The sequence below is a fragment of the Neofelis nebulosa genome, chromosome 6 (assembly GCF_028018385.1).
Source record: "Neofelis nebulosa isolate mNeoNeb1 chromosome 6, mNeoNeb1.pri, whole genome shotgun sequence".
Lineage (NCBI taxonomy): Eukaryota > Metazoa > Chordata > Mammalia > Carnivora > Felidae > Neofelis > Neofelis nebulosa.
Genome location: NC_080787.1, coordinates 127,916,734 through 127,936,262, shown reverse-complemented (window position 1 = coordinate 127,936,262; position 19,529 = coordinate 127,916,734). Strand labels below are relative to the sequence as shown.

Here is a 19,529-nt window from a genome sequence, read left to right as displayed (position 1 = left end):
CTTTTACAGAGAGGATATCAGCTTGTATACTTGCTTCCTCCTTTCTCCACGTAGTTTTTAATTTTCAATTTCAATGCATACAGAGCATCAACTTATAGACGTCAGGTCCTTTTTAAAAAAAAAAAAATGGGTGTGGGTAGTGAGAGGAGGTAAGAGTATCAACCAAAATGAGCACATGCATTTGGAAGCATCCTGGCAATCTAGAGATGTCATTCTGAACGTCGTAAAGACAAACAACAAGGGTGGGAGAAATGCCTGTGGTGAGTCAGGAGGACAGCGAGCACAGGGCTGACTGGACCGAGGGCAGGCGTTCCTGACTGGGGGTTCGTGTACCAGGTGTACTTTTACATCCCTACCTGTTGGGGCAAATCCAGATGCTGCCGAGAATGACCCAAGATTGGTGGGGCAAAGTGCAGATTTCGGTCCACAGACCTCCTCCTGCCCCTCTCCCTGTCTTCAAATACCCATAGACTCCCCAGTATCTTCTCAGTTTACTGCTTTCTGCAACAAGCCGGGGGATGATACCCGGGAGCCCGGGTCCCAGCTGCCCAGTGGTGCCTGAATTAGTTGTTGTTATCTCTTGAGGGGAAGGGGGACCAGAAAACATAGAATGAGGAAATATGCAAGACCTAAGGCTCAGTCTTTAGTTTGAATAAAACTATGAGGCCACACCATGGGCTCCTCAGGTACCCCCACTCCAGCTTCTTGACCATACAGCTGACCCATTTCCTTTGCCATCTGTCTTCCTTCTTTAAGGTCATCTTCTTGGGACCAGATCGCAGTCTTTTCCCTGTGCTTCCGGAGGCTCCTGTGAGCTACCCTCGCCCTGTCCCAACCCACCCACCCATCAGCCTGTCCTGACTCTCTCAGGTTCCTGTCGCTTGGGACCTCATATCTCCAGCCTTGTCTCTTTCTGTCAGTGCATGAAAGGAAATCAGCCTGCCCATCTGCACTTTTTCAGTGAAGCCCACCTTCCTTTTACACCATGCCACTCCCATCCTCGCCATTAGGTTTTAAATACATAAAAACTAGTTCCCTACCATCAACAACGCTTACGCACCTCCCCGATCGGCAAATATTAAAGGTCTACTGAAGTGGGGTTTCAGCGCCCTTTGCCAAAGAAATTTTATTTCATGCATAGGGTATGATGCAAAAAGAAAAAAAAAAAAAAAGAGTGTGGGTAGTTCCCTATCTCTACTTTACAGTTTCAAAGCCTCAAGAAGTTAAAATTTACCTATATTTGGTGCTCAGTCTATACTGACAGAAACTCTGCACCATCGAAAAGTGTTCCAAACCGTGAAATTCTGCTCAAAGAGGTTTTTCTTTTTTCCTCCAGGTAGTTAGGTCAGATAATAACCTAACAAAAATATTTAACTACTTTCATTTTTATCTATTGAAAGTAAACGCCCATGTGTATTGATCTGCTGTGTTAAAGAGTGTATGTGAATAATTATAGTTCCTATGTAGTAACTTTAAATTGTATAATTTTTTAGTTCCAAAAGGAAAAAAAAAAAAACAAGTTGTTTAAAAGTTAATAGAAAGGGTAAAATTCACCCTAAGTAAGTTATTTTCAATATTTCTAGACATTTCGGGTGACAGGCTTTTTAAAAAAAATGTCATAAAAGTGTTGTGAAAGAATATTTTTATATTTCATGAATCTCGATTATTTTTACAGTGTAACAGTGTATCATATTGCATGATTGGAAGCAATGTATTTGTTATGTAAAACAAGGCTATATTTTCCAGAGTAATATCTCTATTAAACATAAACATAATTTCCCCCAGCAAGTCCAGAGAACATTCTGGTAGGTTAGTCTGCTTTTTGTCATACATTGATGACTATTTTCCTAGGACAGTAAATATTCCTTGAAAGCCTGATGTGTGATGACTGTATACTATGTGATTAAACACTGTTCCTGATTTTGTTGCTGTCTCATGAGGTTTGGGTTGTTTCTTATCTTTCCATATTAAACAAAATAGCATTATGATTTCTTGAGTTCTTTTTTAACGTTTATATCTTTTTGAGAGACAGAGAGACAGAGCCTGAGCAGGGTGAGGGGCAAAGAAAGGGAGACACAGAATCAGAAGCAGGCTCCAGGCTCTGAGCTGTCAGCACAGAGAGCGACACGGGGCTCGAAGCCACAAACTGCAAGATCTTGACGTGAGCTGAAGTCAGACGTTCAACCCACTGAGCCACTCAGGCGCCCCAAGACCAAGTTTAAATGCTACTGCTAGATGCTTCAGTCCTTTCAGTCAGTGTTTGTCTTCTGGATGGCATGGGGAGTTTGGGGGTTTTAGATTTCCTGACAGATTTAGCCTACTGCTTCTTTTCTTTCTGGCTAAGAGCTGGGCCATCTGACCACAACTGGGTCAGGATGGGTAGAAACAGGAACAGCTGGGCTCTGAGTGGCCAAGGCCAACCTGGAGGGGAGGTCCAGCTAGTTTCCTTGATTATTCTTCAGCTCTGGGCCTTCTTTTCCCATTGGGTAACGATTCTCCCCCTTCTTCCTTAGATCAGTCCTCATCTGGTACCGTTTGATAGTACCAGATGGTTTCTTTTAGTTCCAGTTCTCAAATTTCTCTTCAAGTAGCTGCATAGACAACTGTGATATTGTGATTTATAATAAGAAATGGACATTTAGTCTTTGACCCCATTCCAGACACAGAGCTCATAAAACTCTAGGAATTTTTAAAGGGTGAAAGTGATAGAGTTGTCGTTTGTTATGTTAATGTGGGGGTGTTTGGCAAGCACCTCAGGATGGGAGCAGGTTGCCTGGGGAACAACCAACCTAGCAATGAGAAGTTTGGGACTCAGTCCTATTGGCTCTGACCTCCAGGGAGGGGAGAGAGGCTAGAACCAATGGCCAATGATTTAATCAATCATGCCTTTGTAACGAAGCCTCCATAAAAACCCAAAAGGACATGGCTCAGAGAGTGTCGGTGTTGGTGAACACACATAGATTTGAGGAGAGTGGTGTACCTGGAGAGTTCATGGAAGCTCTATGCCCTTTCCCCATACCTTGCTTTATGCGTCTGTTCCATCTGGCTGTCCCTGAGTTATATTCTTTCATAAGAAACCAGTAGTCTAGTAAGTAAGATATTTCTGAGTTCTGTGACCTGCTCTAGCAAATCAATTGAACCCAAGGATGAGGTTGTTGGAACCCCCAATCTGTGGCCAGGCAGAAGCACAGGTGACAACCTGACTTGCATCTGGCACCCGAGTGGGGATGGGTGGAGTCTTGTAGAACTGAACCTTTAACCTGTGCAATCTGACACCGCTTCCAGGCAGACAGCATCAGACTTGAGTTGAATCGTAGGACACCTAGCTGGTGTCCTACAGAGAACTGCTCGGTGACATGGGGAAGAAAGCCACACGCTAAAATCAGTTGGAATCAGAATCTTAACAACCTAGACTTGTTTCAGCACCACAGTCCATGTTGGGCTTTCACGTTCCACCCCCAGAACTGGATCCTGACCTGGCACCTGGTTCCTGCTCTCTGCCAAGAGCTTCTGGATACCTACTAACCCTGTCTGCCTCCCAGACCTGGGAGTTTCTTCACAGTGCCTCCATCACTGTAATCAACTCCTGTATGCTAGGGTTCCTTCTCCAATTGTCCTTTCTCTGAAAAGCAGAGCTCTCGTCTAGTGTCTGCAACTGTATCCATTCTGTAAGTACTTGCCCCATGCCCGTGATGAGGGCCAGCTCCTCCTGTTAGGAATCATCCCTTCTAATCCTGGCTCCTCGTTACTCTGTTGTCCTGTGACCCTGCCTCTCTGTGCCTCTACTGCATCGTTATGTGGAGATAATAACAGTACTTGCCTCCTAGAGTTAGGAGATGGCAATAAATTAACATGTGCAAACAGCTCAGAAAGTTGTTCTATACTTCAGTGTTTAATGCATCTTAGCTCCATACTTAATTGTTTAATGCATCTTAGCTTTATTATCTTAGCAAATTTCTCTCCAAGCTCTGTTATCACCAGGGATGAAATTCAGGCTGCTCTTTCCTTGAAGTCCCACTACAGGGACAGACAAAGTGAGGCAGGGGAAAGTTCTTGGACTGCTGCTTCTCTTTCTAGGACATCACAAATGGCCCAACAGCCCTCCTGCCAAATTCAGAGCCAGCAGTCAATTGTATTTCCCTTTTATCTTATTTAAAACAAGGTCCTAGGGGCGCCTGGGTGGCTCAGTCGGCTAAACGTCCGACTTAGGCTCAGGTCATGATCTTATCCGTGAGTTCGAGCCCCGCATCGGGCTCTGTTGTTGCCAGCTCAGAGCCTGGAGCCTGCTTCAGATTCTGTGTCTCCCTCTCTCTCTGACCCTCCCCCGTTCACACTCTGTCTCTCTCTGTCTCAAAAATAAATATTAAAAAAAAAATAAAAATAAAAAATAAATGAAACAAGGTCCTAAAAAGAAATATTGACTTCTGAATTGTACACAATAGGACTCTAATGGGTGTTTGTTAAAGGGAGCATTCCATGTGTAGAAAGGGCTTGCTTTGAGCTGTATCTTTTTTAGTCTCATGTTCCAGGCTCAATGTGAGGTAAGATGAGGCTGGGAAAAGTATGTCAAAATTCAGTGTATTATGTAACTCTCAAGAAGTGGACCACAGAAAACTGAATGCTGACAAATTCATAGAAACAGAATAGAATGGTGGTTGCCAGGGCCTGAGGGTGGGGGAAATGGAGAGACATTGGTCAAAGTGTACAAATGTTTAGCTTTAAGATGATTAAGTTCTGGGGCTCAGTATTCATTGTGGTGACTATAGTTAATAATATGTATCGTATACTTGAAAAGTTGCTAAGAGAGATCTTAAACGTTCTTACCACACAGAAAAAAAAAATTATAATACTGTCAGGTGATGGATGTGCTAACTAAATCTTCCTATGGTCGTCATTTTGCAGCATACATGGGTATCAAATCATAATACTGAACACCTTGCACTTACACGTTATATGTCAATTCTATATCTCACGAAAGCTAGGAGATCGAGGAAGGTGTGCTAAGAATGCTTCACAGGTGGGCCAGCAAGTTGTGATCCAATTTCCGAATTTATTGATTGCAAAATCAGTTTCTTTGTGTAACATCTTTTAGCGATTGGTTCTCATTTCTGACTTGTTTCACCTTGGTTAGAAGCCTATGAATCCTTCATATGTGTGCTTAAAGTCTTGTGCTGAATGAGAAAAAAAAAAAAAAAAGCTTGCCGCTGGAAGATTCTAAAAATGGGCAGGAGAGATCCTTCAAGTATATATTAAGCATGATTGGAAGTCCCACAATGCAGGTGACAAGAATTGGAAATAACAAGGAAGCGTGTCAAGTGGAAAAACCATGGGTTAATTCTAATCTTCCCATTGTGCCAGCTCTGAGGCGTCACCAGAAATAGCTGTGGGTCCTGGAAGCTGTGGTCATAGTCTGAATATGCCATGAACACGGGAGGAAACGGGGATGAGGAGGCCGGTTATGCCTCATTCCCTTCCAGCCCCCCTTACGTACACAGGAAGTAATAGCCAGGATTGTCATCTTTTAGGACAAAGGATGATGATGTAAAAACAGTCTGAAACATAAAGATCGCAGATGATCATCCATAAGTCATGTAAACTGACTGCTTGACCCTTCATCTGATTTACTTTTTAAACCTGAACATCTCATTGTGTGATTTCCTTGCCTGTATATCCCCTTCTGTGCCCTGAGAATGAGACACACTCTTTTTCCCCAGCTAGTCTTCGGGGACCCCGAGTTATTTTTGAATGGTTCTAAATCCCGTTCAAACACAGAAAAAGGGAAGGTCTTAGAAAAGAAGTATTTTTGTTTGGTTTCCTTTTTTACAAAAATAGAATATATCAAGGTAAGCTAAACAATGGACTTAAGAGATCCCTTTCAGATCATGTTCATTCTGATAACGTAAAAGTTGGCGACTCTTATGCCCTCACTTTGATGCTGATGTTTGTACATGTAATACATTTAAATAGTTGGTGTTTGTTAGCTATTCTTATGCATAATTTCATCAACCACTTTTTGAAAACATATTTTCCCTTACATTTGGAACATCTTTCACTAACCATCAAGTTAATAAATTGAAGGTTTTGAAGTTTTCTTCATAAATGTCATTAAATGTTAAATAATTGCTTTCATATATACATCCCTTTAGGATTTTCAGAATACTATTAAAATAGTTGGCTTTTGATAGATATCGTATTCAAGGCAGTTGCACCTAACATGTTTTTAACATCTGAATTCTTGCGGAGTAATTTTCTGGATTATTTCCCTTTCATTCCTTTGAGAATTTATACCGGCAACCCGTGCTTTGTACGTGTTGTGTTAACTGAAACTCATTTGTATCGGAACCGTGAGAAGTGAGGGCTGCTTTACGTTTGTTTGTTTGAACCTCATCAGGGTTCAAACATCACTTTTGGGAGACTAGAACACCTTGGTATTCTGATAGTAGTGTCGTTTTTCTCTAAAATTATTGAGAAATTATTGAGATTGCCTTTAACAGACGTATATTTCCTCTGTTAGCACCAGCCGCTGGCGACGCTTCCAGTGCAGGACAAACACAAAAGGATCTCTGTGCAGCTCAATGTTCCCACCAAGTTGTTCGGCTAGAATTCTGGTCCTTGGTCCAGTTCTTCCCAGCGTTCATGAAAAGAGCAAGGAGAATCCTCTAAGTGACCCTTTGTGTCCCACATGGTCTTGGGGGTTCCCAGCCACTGATGTAGCAGCCAACTATTTTCAAGGAGTCTGGTGAACCTGTACCACTGTCCCCAGACCCTCCTTAGCAGTAACCTGACACCCATGTCAGCATGTGCCCCAAACTCACCCATGCTTGACTCTCTAGTTCCCCCATCCCTGGCCCTTGGCAATTGATTCATCTGTACTGAGAAAAATGGAAGATACTATTAGTGTGTACCTCATAGGGTTGTTTCAAGGGGGTAATGAAATGCCTAGAGTGCACTTTGCGTTTTGTAAACACACAGTAATTATTCAGTGTTAGCACTTATTATTGCCCCATAGAGGATAATTCTGAGGCTTGAAGCCCTACTCTTAGGAGACATTAACTTAGACTTTTCAAGAGCCTTTGAAGCCTCCATTCTAATCTGACCTGGGCCACTGTATCAGTTTCCTGCAGCTGCTGTAACAAATTACCATAAATTTGGTGGCTTAAAACAGCATGGATTGATTACCTTATAGTCTGGAGGTCAGAAGTCCTACAATCCAGGTGCCAGTAGGGCTGCGTTCCTCCAGAAGGCTCAAGGGAAGAGCCCATTTCCCTTCCTTGTTCAGCTTCTAGAAGCCGTGATCTTCCTTGGTTTGTGGCCCCTTCCTTCATCTTCAAAGCCAACAGCACAGCATCTTCACATGTCCTCCTTTGTCTCTGTGCACCTGCTACCATGATCCTATCTCTTGACCTATGACCCTGACACTGCTGCTTTTCTCTTCTCAGGAACACTGGACCCACCTTGATAGCATGATAATCACCCCATCTCTCTATCACAAGATCACAGGTTTGGAACATGAGGATGTAGCCATAATTGGGGGTCCATTATTCCACCTACTAGTGCCACTTTTCAGATTTCATCTGATTTCTCATTTTTAATATAACCCAAATACTAGGTGACACTGAAGTGTTGAACTCAGCCAACTCAACTCTCAAAGCCATTCCTTGCTAGGGTTGTTTACACATTATCAGGTATCAGAAAGATCCAGACAAGAACTCTGGCAGATGTTGTGAGTTGGCTGATCCATCACCCATTTCTAACACTTTTCTCCTTTTATTTCTTCTACTCAAAAGTCTAGGGGTACCTGGGTGGCTCAGTTGGTTAAGCATCCAACTCTTAATCTCAGCTCAGGTCATGATCTCATGGTTTGTGAGTTTGAGCCCTGCATCAGACTCTCTGCTGTCAGCATGGAGCCCACTCCATATACTCTGTCCCATTTCATGCTCTCTCTCTCTCTCTCTCTCAAAAATAATAAATAAATATTTTTTAAAAAGTCCATACTTCCTTGGAATGGCCAAGCAGCACAGTTTTTGCCTATCAGATATAAGTAAAAATCTGTTGTGAATTTTGAGAAACTTTGCTTGCATCATTAAAAAGGACAAATATCTTCCCTTTTGGGGGATATAAATCTGATAGTTGGAGCTTCAGCAGCCATATTGTAATCATGAGGAAAAGGCAGGGCTAGGGAATCACAGAGACATTGGCCCTTCCATTGTTGCATTACTGACACAACTTCAGTAACCACACTAGCAACTTCTGTTATGCAAGAATAAGTCAACTCATATTTTGTCTAGCCACTGTATTTAGGTTCTCTGTTACTCGTGGTTGACCAAACATAATACCAGCTTAAAAAAATTACCTAACCTAACCATAAATGCCTCATCCTGCAGAAGCCATATGGAAACCTGACAACAGTGGGAATAAACACTAATAATATTATAATGGATAATGAACTTATGCTATTATATGATAATTTTTAGACTTATTAATGGAAAACCCCTCTTTTGAGTGAAACGAATAACTTCACAGAACCAGAATCAAATTGTTGGCTAATGTAAGCTGGCCAAGGAGACCTTGCCAAGTATTTTTCTTTTCAAAAACATCTCCCATTCTTGCTTTTAATCTTAGCTCCTGCTTGTCCTTAAACTCCTTATTTCTGTAATAAACAATAATTTTCTGCCTCTGTTTATACTAGACTTGGTTTACTTATTTTCTCACTAGTGTTTTTTTTCGGGGGGTCGTTGAATTTTGTTCCTTTCAGTTCTGAAACGTCAAGGTTCTGTATCACTGCAGAAGCAAAAACCTTTGTTTTTAAAGGCTAAAATACTTCTCTCAGAGGGGTTTTTCAGAAGAACTGAGTGGCGTACTCAGGAGTGCAAATTAGAGGGAAACCCCTTAGCTTCTCTCATCCCCCAATGGCAGCCAGTTTCCATGAAGCATTGGTTACAGACTCCATAAAAGTATATGCCCATCTTCTGACCTCTGAAGACACAGACAATAAGCCAGAAGAATGCGTAATCAGCAGCATGTATGTAGGATTATGTGGAATGTGGGATGCTTAGTGAGAACCAGAAAAAGTAGAGAGAAGGTAAGAGAGAGAGGTTCAGTTGTTAGCTGGTCTTAGCACAAGATTTAGTCTTTATAGAAAACTCTACAGTCTTATCTAAAACACATTAGTGGTGCATCTGGATGACTCAGTGGGTCGGGCTCACAACTCTTGATTTCGGCTTGGGCCATGGTCCTAGGATTGTGGGACTGAGTCCCACATAGTGTGGAGCCCTCTTAAGATTCTCTCTTTCTTCCTCTGCCCCTCTCCTCCACTTGTGCTTGGTCTTTATCTTTAAAAAAAAATTAAAAATAAGTAAATAAATAAAGTAAAACACGTTAGTTAAATTATTAGAACTGTTCCCAATGTAATTCTTAAATGCTAGAAAACTCATAGAAAATTCTGTAATTTTAGGTATTTCCACCCTGAAATACATACATATATACATATACATATGTGTGTGTGTGTGTAATTTTAAGATGCTGTAGATTTTATAAAGCACCATCAATTTAAATGCAGCTTTTGTGTGTGTAAGGAAAAAAAGCAAATCACATTGAATGGACAAACCAATTTTTACACAGACTACTTTCAGAGAGACTTAAAGTATGCAAAGCAAAGATTTTGGTCTTTGAAGGAAAGTCATTCTTTTGGCTCCTTCAGGAGAGATCGAAGCTCAGATTCCTCACTTGGAATGTGAGGAATGGTGATGGGGGTGGGGTGTTGGGGGGTTGCTAGGGAGAAAGGCCAGGAGAATTATGAGAAAAAAAGATCAGATCCCAACTTGGTAGATACTTACAACAAATGTAAAACTTGGTTGTCTTCAGAGAACAATAGAATTTCCTGAACAGGTTTTACTTATCCTGGTTCATTTGAAGATGAAACAGGGCCTGCCCTTGGCAATATTGTGAAAAGATGAAGACCTTTTATGGCTCATGGGAAAACACCCAGGAAAATCAGGAATGTAAGTTTGGGTTCTAACTTTACAACTAATTTATGGTGTGACAGGAGCACCTTATTTAAGCTTCCCGGCCTACAGTATTCTTTTGGAAAGTTAACACAATAGACCTTTGGTCTCCCACAAAATATCGGAGCCACCGGGAGCATAGAGATGAATTTCTTCAGGATTATCCAGTGAGTTATGGGCTGGAGTGAGACGGGGGAGGTCCCCCCATTGCAACAGAGTGGCCTCAGGGCCTTGGCTGGTGAAATGCAACTACTGGGGCCAGTGGGCAGCAGGTGCTGGGGGCAGGAGATGGCACCAGACACCCACCACCAATCTTCGAGCTCCTTAAAGACAGCCCACCAGGCAAAGGGGCTGATGAGGAGTGAGGGCAAAACCCCGGGAAGACCATGAAGACTAGCAGAGGCTGGGGGCGCCTGGGCAGCTCAGTTGGTTAAGCATCCGACTCCCGATTTCGGCTCAGGTCACCGTCTCACCACTTGTGAGTTTGAGCCCTGCATGGAGCTCTGCGCTGCCAGCGTGGAGCCTGCTTGGGACACTCTGTCTCCCTTGCTCTCTGCCCCTCGCTCTCTCTCTCTCTCTCTCTCAAAAATAAACATTAAAAGAAAGAAAAAAAAACTAGCAGAGGCTGAAAGTAGTGAAGCACCTCCCTTTCCAAACTGCGTGACAAGAACAGGTGGTGAAAGCCAAGTGGTCAGTTTGTCTCTGCCTTTAGGCCTTAGCTTCCTGCCTATCCTGTCTTCATGGTTTGCTCTGAGGCACCAGTAAGCATGTTAACCTCATTCAGTCTGCTATGTGACAGAGCAGTGGCAAGGAGAGTTTTAAGATTGCAAAGTGGCCGAAATGTGAGAAAATATAACAAACTGAAAGTAGGAGGGGTGTGTGGAATCTACATATGCAAATGGAATGAATCTTAAAATAGCGAAGAGGGGTACCTGTGTGGCTCAGTTAAGCGTCTGACTTTGGCTCAGGTCTGACTTCAGCGCAGATCATGATCTCACAGTTCATGGGTTCGAGCCCTGCATCCGAATGCTGTCAGCACAGAGCCTGCTTCAGATCCTCTGTCCCCTTCTCTCTCTACCCCTTCCCCACTTGTTCTCTCTCTCTCTCTTTCAAAAAATAAATAAACCTTTCAAAAAAAAATACAAGAATTATGGAGAAGAAAGATTTATCATAGAACACAAGCTTATCAGTGTCCCATGCCAAGCAATCAACGGTGATCACATGTTTTCTACTTACAAATAAATAGACTTAAGAAGGATCCTTTAGAACATAATCTAATCATAGAACAGGACCTTTTGTTCTCATTCTAGAATGGTGTTTATTCAAAATATAGGTCACACTCACAAGTGTGTCATAAAATCAATTAGTGGGTCATGCGTAGCAATTTTTCTCTCTGATAAAGTAGAAGATATCAGATTATATCACACAAAGTAAGTTCTGTGAACTTGAGTTTCAGGTGTGTGTGTGTGCTTGCGTGTGCTGGGGCATGATGTAAAATATAGTTTTTACTATGGGAAACTGTCAATAAAAATTAAAAAGAAAAGATCCTGGTGTGACATTACATGAGGCTTCCAGAAATTTGGGGGCAAACTCTGAGTTATGGGTTGAATTGTACTCCTCAAAAATATACATTGAAGCCCTAACCCCCAAGACTTATGAATGTGACCGTATTTATATATAGTGTCTTTGCAGACCTAGTATAGGTTGATACAGTAGGGAACAATTTAAACATAACGGGGATTTCACATTTATGTACAATTTATTCTGGGAGAAACACTAAAAGAGTGCATAAAACTGCACTGGCAGAATCAAACTGCGTAAGAAAACTCAAACTACAGGCACGTACCTCAGACACCTACCTGAGCCACATCAGTTCACTGTGTATCAGGATCCGTCCTCATTCGTGTCTGTCATTACACCTTACCTGACTGATTTCAGAAAACTTTCTTTCTATAACATGACACTAACTGCCAAGCTACAACCCCTTTCACAAGCAAAGTTCATCTTTGTCAATGTAAAGTACCATGTTTATTGTAGTATTCATGCGTGTCTTATCCATTTAACGCGTGTGAAACTGTGCTACTGTTTTTAGCAGGCTCTCCTTTTTGTAAATGCACCAATGACGTGTGTGAGTTTTGTGCTCCAGTCACATCTGTCATTTAAACCCCGTGGTTGTCACTGTGGGATTTTGCAGGGCACGGTGATTTTTAGGAATGCTATGTTGTGTCATAGCAGAACTGAGTGTATGGTATTTAAAACTGTGATAATGGATGAGATCATCCAGTGGGTGAGTAGAGAAGAGGGCAAGGGTTGAGTCCAGGGGCACTCCAGCCTTAACAGATAGAAAGGAGGAGCCAGTGAAGGAACCATTTTGTGAGATAGGAAGAAACTCAAGAGACATGGTGTTCTAGAAGCCAAGTGAAGGCAGTGTTTCAAGGAAAGGTCTAATCAATTGCATCTAGTGCTGCAGAGAAATCAAGAAACAAGAGTACTGACTGAGGGGCACCTGGGTGGCGCAGTCGGTTAAGCGTCCGACTTCAGCCAGGTCACGATCTCGCGGTCCGTGAGTTCGAGCCCCGCGTCAGGCTCTGGGCTGATGGCTCAGAGCCTGGAGCCTGTTTCCGATTCTGTGTCTCCCTCTCTCTCTGCCCCTCCCCTGTTCATGCTCTGTCTCTCTCTGTCCCAAAAATAAATGAAAAACGTTGAAAAAAAAAAAAAAAAAAAAAGAGTACTGACTGAGAAGTCACCACTGAATTTAGTAATTTGGTGGCAGAGTGGGGAAAAGCCTAACTGGAGACAATATATTTCTTGAATAATCATGAAATAAATTTTATTTGATTTTAACACAAGTCTTTTTCAAGTGAGTTCTGCCACTAACATGCACATTTATGTCTTGTATGGTGTCTCATAGATCAAGTTCTGCTTACAATTTTTAGTATCGCTATGGAGTCCCTCCTAAAGGTCTGACAGTGGGGCAGAAGCACTGTTTAAGGGAGCAGATTCTACAATTAAGACAGACTTTGTTGTACATTTCAGTGTCACTACTTACTAGTGATCTGACGTAAGCCTTACTTCAGATTTGCAAAGTGAGGTTCATATCCTACCGTGGTCATTGTCAGGACTGGGTAAGGGAAGTGCTTAGCATGGCATCTGACATAAGGATGGCTCATAAATGCTATTGTTAATGGTTTTTTTTTTTTTTTACAATGATCTATGTAATGTTTGGCCTTGAATTTACAATGAAGTTGGGGGGATAAGACACAAAAAAATTAAATAAGCATAAATGAATAGAACCAAAGTAACCAGGGAAAGTGATACTTCCAACAGGACTGAAAGGAGGAAGAGCGGTGAGAAGGGTCCCCTGGGCTTGCTGTGCACCTGCCACTCTGTGAAACCATAGCTACATGTCTTTGGTTGGTCCTCATACCACACTGTGATGAGGCATTCTCCCCAGCCCAAGGGTGAGAAGACCAACACTCTAGTAGGCTTATACCTTCCTCCAGGTCCCCAGTTAACAGGAGTGAGTGAGCTCATCTCTCAAATCCACGCTTGCGGAGACAGAGTGGAGCAGCAGAGAGGTACGGGGCTACGTCTCCACTCTCCGCCATATGCAAACACTAACAAGACAACAAAACAAAACCTGTGGCAAGCAAAGCTTCATTTTAGCCTGATGTTTCCTCTAAAGAATGACATCTAAGAAACAAACCCAAGGGAAGCCTGTGGCATATTCTTACCCTGGACCTTTTCTTCTTCTGGTAGGGTTAATCATATGGTGGAGCAGAGTTCCAGGGAAGGCACAGAAGGAGGACAGGTGTGGAAATGAGCAGCAAGTGTGTATAAAGGGGTGCTTACAGGAGACAAACACCGTGGTGTCTATTTCCCAACCTGGCTGATCCACACATTTACTCTGCAGTGGACTGTGTACCTGTAGTCTGTGTGGCTCCTGTTGGGGTAACTAATGGGGGGGGGCAGGTATTTGGATTTGAGGATGTCTCCACACTAGTTGAGCCTCTCAACTCAAGCTGCCAGAACAGGGCATACCCTGGTGCCCTGCAGGGTATGTTTCAAGGAGTGTCTTATATCTCTCTCCTCTCATTGGCCATTAAGGGTTCTTAAAGTGCTTCCTTAAGCAGAGAGTAGAGTCTAACTGGAAGAGATAGGCTGTGCCCCTGGGCATCATGTTAGCTAATTGTGAAGCTAGATGCTCAGTCTACCCACGTACTCTCAGTGGGTAAAGGCTATGGCCTTGAAGGATAAACCCATGACAGGTATGTTTTGATGGGCCGAGGGAAAATGGAACATGAAACTTTGTAGAGCTCCGTGGGACTTGGAAGGAGAGCGTTGATCAAGGTGTGTACTGGTTCCCCAAGGCTGTCATAACAAATGACCACAACTGGGTGACCTAACCTACAGAAATTTATTCTCTCACAGTTCTGGAGGAGGCTAGAAATGTGAGATCAGGTGTCGGCAGGGTGGGTTCCTTCTGGGCATTCGGAGAGAGAATCTGTTCCATGCCTCTCTCCTATCTGCTGGTGGATGGCTGGAAATCTTTGGTTTCCCTTGGCTTATAGGCGTATCTCTCTGCCTTCATATTCCAAGGCTGTTTCTCCTGCATCTCTGTGTCTGTGTCATTTCCTCTCTTCTTACAAGGACAACAGCGATATTGGATTAAAGCCCTGTCCTACTCCATAATGATCTCATCTTAACAATGATCTATATCTGCAAAAAAACCTATTTCGAAATAGGGTGACACTCTGAGATTCCAAAAAGAATATAAACGTTCCAGCCCTTACAAGAGGGGAGCATAAAACCATTAGGAGTTACTGTCTGTGAGAGAACAGAGAGGAAAGGAGAGGAAGGCGTCTCTGAAGGCAGGCTTGAAAGGACACAGAATACCAGTGAAGCAGGACAGGGTTATAACAGGAAGCACATGTACCATATGGGGCAGCGGAGATTTTAAAGAAGGAACCATTTACAGTCAGCGGTGGGGTTAAGTAAAAACAAACAAACAAAACAAGAGGGTGACAAAGAGCTCCAGAGCTAGCACAAGCAGGACGCCATTTCCACTAGCCCTCTTGCCCTCCTCCTTCCTCCCACTACCACAGAGAAGGGTTCCATGCGGGCTTCCACCAGCTTCTCTGCCGCCGACCTGCTCTGCGATGCCTCTCTTATCCTGTGCTGGGGTTTCTCTGATGCAGCGGCTGGGCTGCCTGGCACTCAGGTATGCCCTGCCTGGAGATGGGGAGTTAGTGCCAGGGTGCCACCTTTGAGGAGGGGAGAGTGGAAGCCAGTTGATGCCCATTTCCCTATTTCTTCCCTAGCTGACTGCTCTGGGATACATTCCATAAGATTCCTCAGAAGATTCTGAGGGATTGAGCACCAACTGACGACAGCGGTGGCCAATTCAAGAATTCATCCTTGTGTTGGGGTTTACTTCCTTCACCTTCACTCGCCCCACCTCTCACAACTGCCCCCTGAGATACATACCCAAGCAAACACACAGGTACACAGCCTTCATTTCAGGCTCTTCTCTAAGGGAACCCCAGGCTGAGCAACCACTGTCAGCCAGCGAATTCAAGGGGGTTGAGGGATTTCTTGGAAAGAGTGAGAGAAAAGGGGGGTAGGACGGGAGGGAAGGATGGAGAGAGAGAAAGGGAGAACAGAGGAGGAAGAGAGGAAGAGAGAGGAAGGAGGAGGGAGAGGAGAGAGACAGAAAGAGAGCTGAAGCCGAAGAAGGCAAACTGTAGTCCTCTGAGCAGGAATACAGTCTCTGCCAACCCTCAGGCCAGTGGGCAGCTGGGAGGAAAAATACAAAGTACAATCGCCTGCCACCCACTGCCCCCTGCCAGAGACTTCTGTGGCTGAACCAATTCCCAGAGCGGGAGGAAGGGTCAGCCTTCATGCAATTCGTAGAGGTCAGCCTCCCAGGGCACAGAATAGGTGAGAAGGATAAGAGATAGAACTGGAAGCAGACAGAATTGCCAGCACAACCACGTCTGCCCACACCCCAGTTTTCTCTCCTGCTGATCGTGAGCCTTACAGAATTGGCCACAACATCGATATCTTCACAAAGCCGTCTTTTCAAAGTGGTAAATGCTTCTAGGATGAGGTTGCTCTTGCAACCACGCAGAAATAACGTGTTGGCTACACATAATTTTGGTTTATCACCATTGAGCATAATCATCATAATAAACGCAGTCATCATCTGGATTAAGCAGCCTCGTTTGTATGAAGACAAGTGTGGACCTGCATTCAGAACATCCCCTGGTTCAAAGCCCAGCGCTCCTACTAACAAAAATTGGGCCCTGGAACGAGCTTCCTTAACCCTCGGAGTCTCGGTGTTCTCATCTGCAAAATAGGATTAAAATATCTACCCCACCTCACAAAATTTTTGTGGGGATTCAGTGAAAGGAGATATTGCAAATGGTGGCAAATGGACTTCACTTGGGAGCGAAGAAGAAGGGACTTCTTGTCACAGGGCTCATCCTCAGCTGTGTTGAAAAAAAGGTTCCGTGAGAAGCTATGACTTACGTGTTAAGGAAAGAATGTACTCTGTCTCAGGTGTAATTCATCTTGTATCTAAAAATGCATGATTCTGTGAAATACAACATACTTATTTCTCTCTCTCTCTTTTGTCCTTTGAGGAAAGTCTGCCCATTTCTTTTGAAGTAGCACTACTATATAAAGGAAATGCATCTTTCTTGCCTTGTAAACAATTTTTCCCATTATTTTGTTCCTCTTTCCCAAACAGGACTTTTTTAGTGGGAATGAAGATAGAAGAAAAAGAGTTTAATGAAAAGACAAACATGGATACAAATTTATGATCATACTCACCTTTTTTTTAAAAAAAAGGAAAAATAATGAAGTTAAAGCAAATTGGATCACAAAGAAAAAATCAGATGTATTATGAAAATAATAATGTTTATGTTTTCTCTCTGGATTATGTAGTTGTTAAACCATATATTTCATTTGTTGACTATTTTGCGGTTATCACTCTGTTTATAAAAATGATTGCCAATTTCAAGCCTCATTCCGGAGAATGAGCCAGAGGGCATTGGGATAGGTGCGCACTAATCCTAAAATTGTGTTTGAACATGAGAGCTGGTTCTCCTTAGCAGGACTCAGGTGTTACAACCAAGGCTTAAGCCACAACAGAATTAGAAAACTATCCTTACATGGAAATCTTTTCTCAGAAGGCATATATTTTGAATCTGTTTTCAATGAACAGAGCAAGCAGGGGCTGTGAAATGCATTTTCAGTTGGGGAGAGGGAAAGGGGCTTGTGGAAGGTGGCTAGTTAAGGGATGAATTAAATCTTTCTTTTAAAAAAAATAAATCAGAAAATCCATGTTTGGACCAGGCATTAGGAATACTATAGCCTTTGGTTCTTGGTCAATGGGAAATTTTAATAATAGATCCTTGGGAAATTGACCAGACTACTCATTGTCCCACAGTAGATGTCAATTATCTACCTGTCATAGAATTTCCTCCACCTGTTAGAATTTGGATGCCACTCTTTGGGGAGAGGTGGGTCTCAGGTAGCACTCTTTCAGATGGTGCAAGTGCAGGGTGGGTTCTTGGCAGTGAGCATCTCCTTGTATTTTGCCTCTTATGTGCCTGGCTGTCCTCACCCTAGTGTTAGCCCTGAGAGGCACCCAACAAGGTCTGAGGGGTCTGAGAGTTAGTCAATATAACCATTCGGGCATCTCCCAGGCATGTGCAGATCTGGGAGAGCACACTGGCTTGGGTGCTGCAAGAGCTCCAGTAAAGAGAAAATGCTGGTTGCTATGCCTCAACCTCAGCTGTGTAAAGTGACAGTTTACTCCTCTGACCAAAATGTATCTAGAATGTTAGAAAGCGCCTGTGCCTGATGTGTCTCTCAGAGTCAGTCTAGGCTGGTCTGCCTGCCTGCGTGAGTAGCTGAGAATGTATTTTCAAAGCTGTCTAGTGACTATTGCTCAAGTGGCTTACAGATGTCTGGGTTGGTCCTCTGGTAGATTCTCTCTAGAGCATTCTCTCTAATTCTGACCTTCTATCCCTACTCCAGGGATCTTGAGACCCACCTCTCTATTCTGTTTGGGGATGTGGCAATGATGGTTGATATTCTTCTGGTCAGAATGCCCAGATGCTCGTTCTCAGCCGTGTCTTCTCCATTGTTGGGGATGAAATTGTTCCTGGAAGAGTTCCAGGACCTGATGTCCTCACTTATTGGATTTTGCATATTTAGACAAAGCTTTTCCTTATGATTCCCAGATATGGCTCCTTCTCCTCTACTCCCCAAAGCACCTGGCTAATATCTGTTTATTGCTTTCTCTGCCCTGTATCCACAGTGCCTAGTGTATACATCTTGGCCTCACCAGACTATGGGCCCCACAAGTCCAAGGACAATGTCTTATTTAGCTCTGATTCTCCACAGCAGGTAATCCAGCACCTGAGGGTTGAGATGTGTCCCAGAAAGAATTCTTAAATGAATCAATGGGTAAATAATTGAATTTGTTACTCTGGAAGGGAATTCATCAAAAATTTTGCTTCTTTTTAAAGTATTTTAAAAAATTTATTGATTTTTGAGAGAGAGAGTGTGTGAGCAGAGGAAGAGAGAGAGAGGGAGCCACAGAATCTGAAGCAGGTTCCAGGCTCTGAGCTGTCAGCACAGAGTCTGACACGGGGCTCGAACTCAAGAACCGTGAGATCATGACCTGAGCTGAAGTCAGACCTGAGCCACCCAGGCACCCCCAAAATTTTTGCTCCTAATTGGACAGAAAAGTATTCTTCTTGGTGCTCAAGCTTCTCTGTACTCATCAAAGTACTGCATTTGGAAGGTGTTGTGGTAACTGAGTGATGGCCAGAGGAAGCATGAAAACAGATGCTGGAAAGAAACATTACTGTGAGTCAAGCTTAGGTATTTGTTTAGATAATAAGGGGTAATGCCAGAGTTAGTAATGAGGGAGACTAGACACTTTAAAAAGTACAAAATGAAGAAATAATTGCTAGTTGGGATCCTGCTGCTTTAGAATGTCCGTGAAAATGTTAGCAAATTGTAATTTATGTGGGATCAGATCCCTAGACTCTATTATTCCAAATATATTGTAAAATTGTTATGACTCAGGATCGCGTATCCATGTGGTTGATCCAGGAATGTCATGATGTGATAGAATGATTCCTCAACGTGCCCCTCTACCACTGTCTGGTTGGTTGTTTTTGAATGAGGCATTTAAATTATAGATCAATTTTTGTATAGAAAACAAACAGAATAGGCTAAGTGATGTCTATGATCTTTCCAATCGCTAAAAGGTTACAATTTTATACTTTTAGGTCGTTTTGAAAAAGACACAATTATTCAGAGTGCTCTTTATGGGGGAAAAAAAAGATCCATACATACTCTTTTCCGTGAATATAATTTAAATATTTCAATGTAATATGGTATATGTTCAATGATTCATTTGAAAATATTAATATTTTAATAAAGAATATGTTAATGAAATCTCAAAATGTATGAACCGTTTAATTAATTTTTAACCTTTTTTTA

At 42.8% G+C, this 19,529-nt stretch overlaps 2 long non-coding RNA genes across 4 annotated transcripts in view; one reads left to right on the top strand and one right to left on the bottom strand.

The window, feature by feature from the left end:
• LOC131514929 (uncharacterized) overlaps positions 1-19,529 on the bottom strand; it is an 87,544-nt gene that overhangs the window by 47,349 nt on the left and 20,666 nt on the right. Inside the window, exon 3 of one of the 3 annotated variants that reach the window (XR_009263348.1) lies at positions 9,006-9,332. The exons of 1 other annotated variant lie outside the window; for it this stretch is intronic. This is a non-coding gene — a long non-coding RNA (uncharacterized LOC131514929). Of the gene's footprint in view, positions 1-9,005; positions 9,333-14,402; positions 14,724-19,529 lie in introns of those variants that run through there. One more of the 3 variants, XR_009263347.1, reaches the window with a different exon arrangement.
• Positions 1-19,529, top strand: part of LOC131514930 (uncharacterized) — a 45,327-nt gene that overhangs the window by 15,602 nt on the left and 10,196 nt on the right. The window lies entirely within an intron of this gene.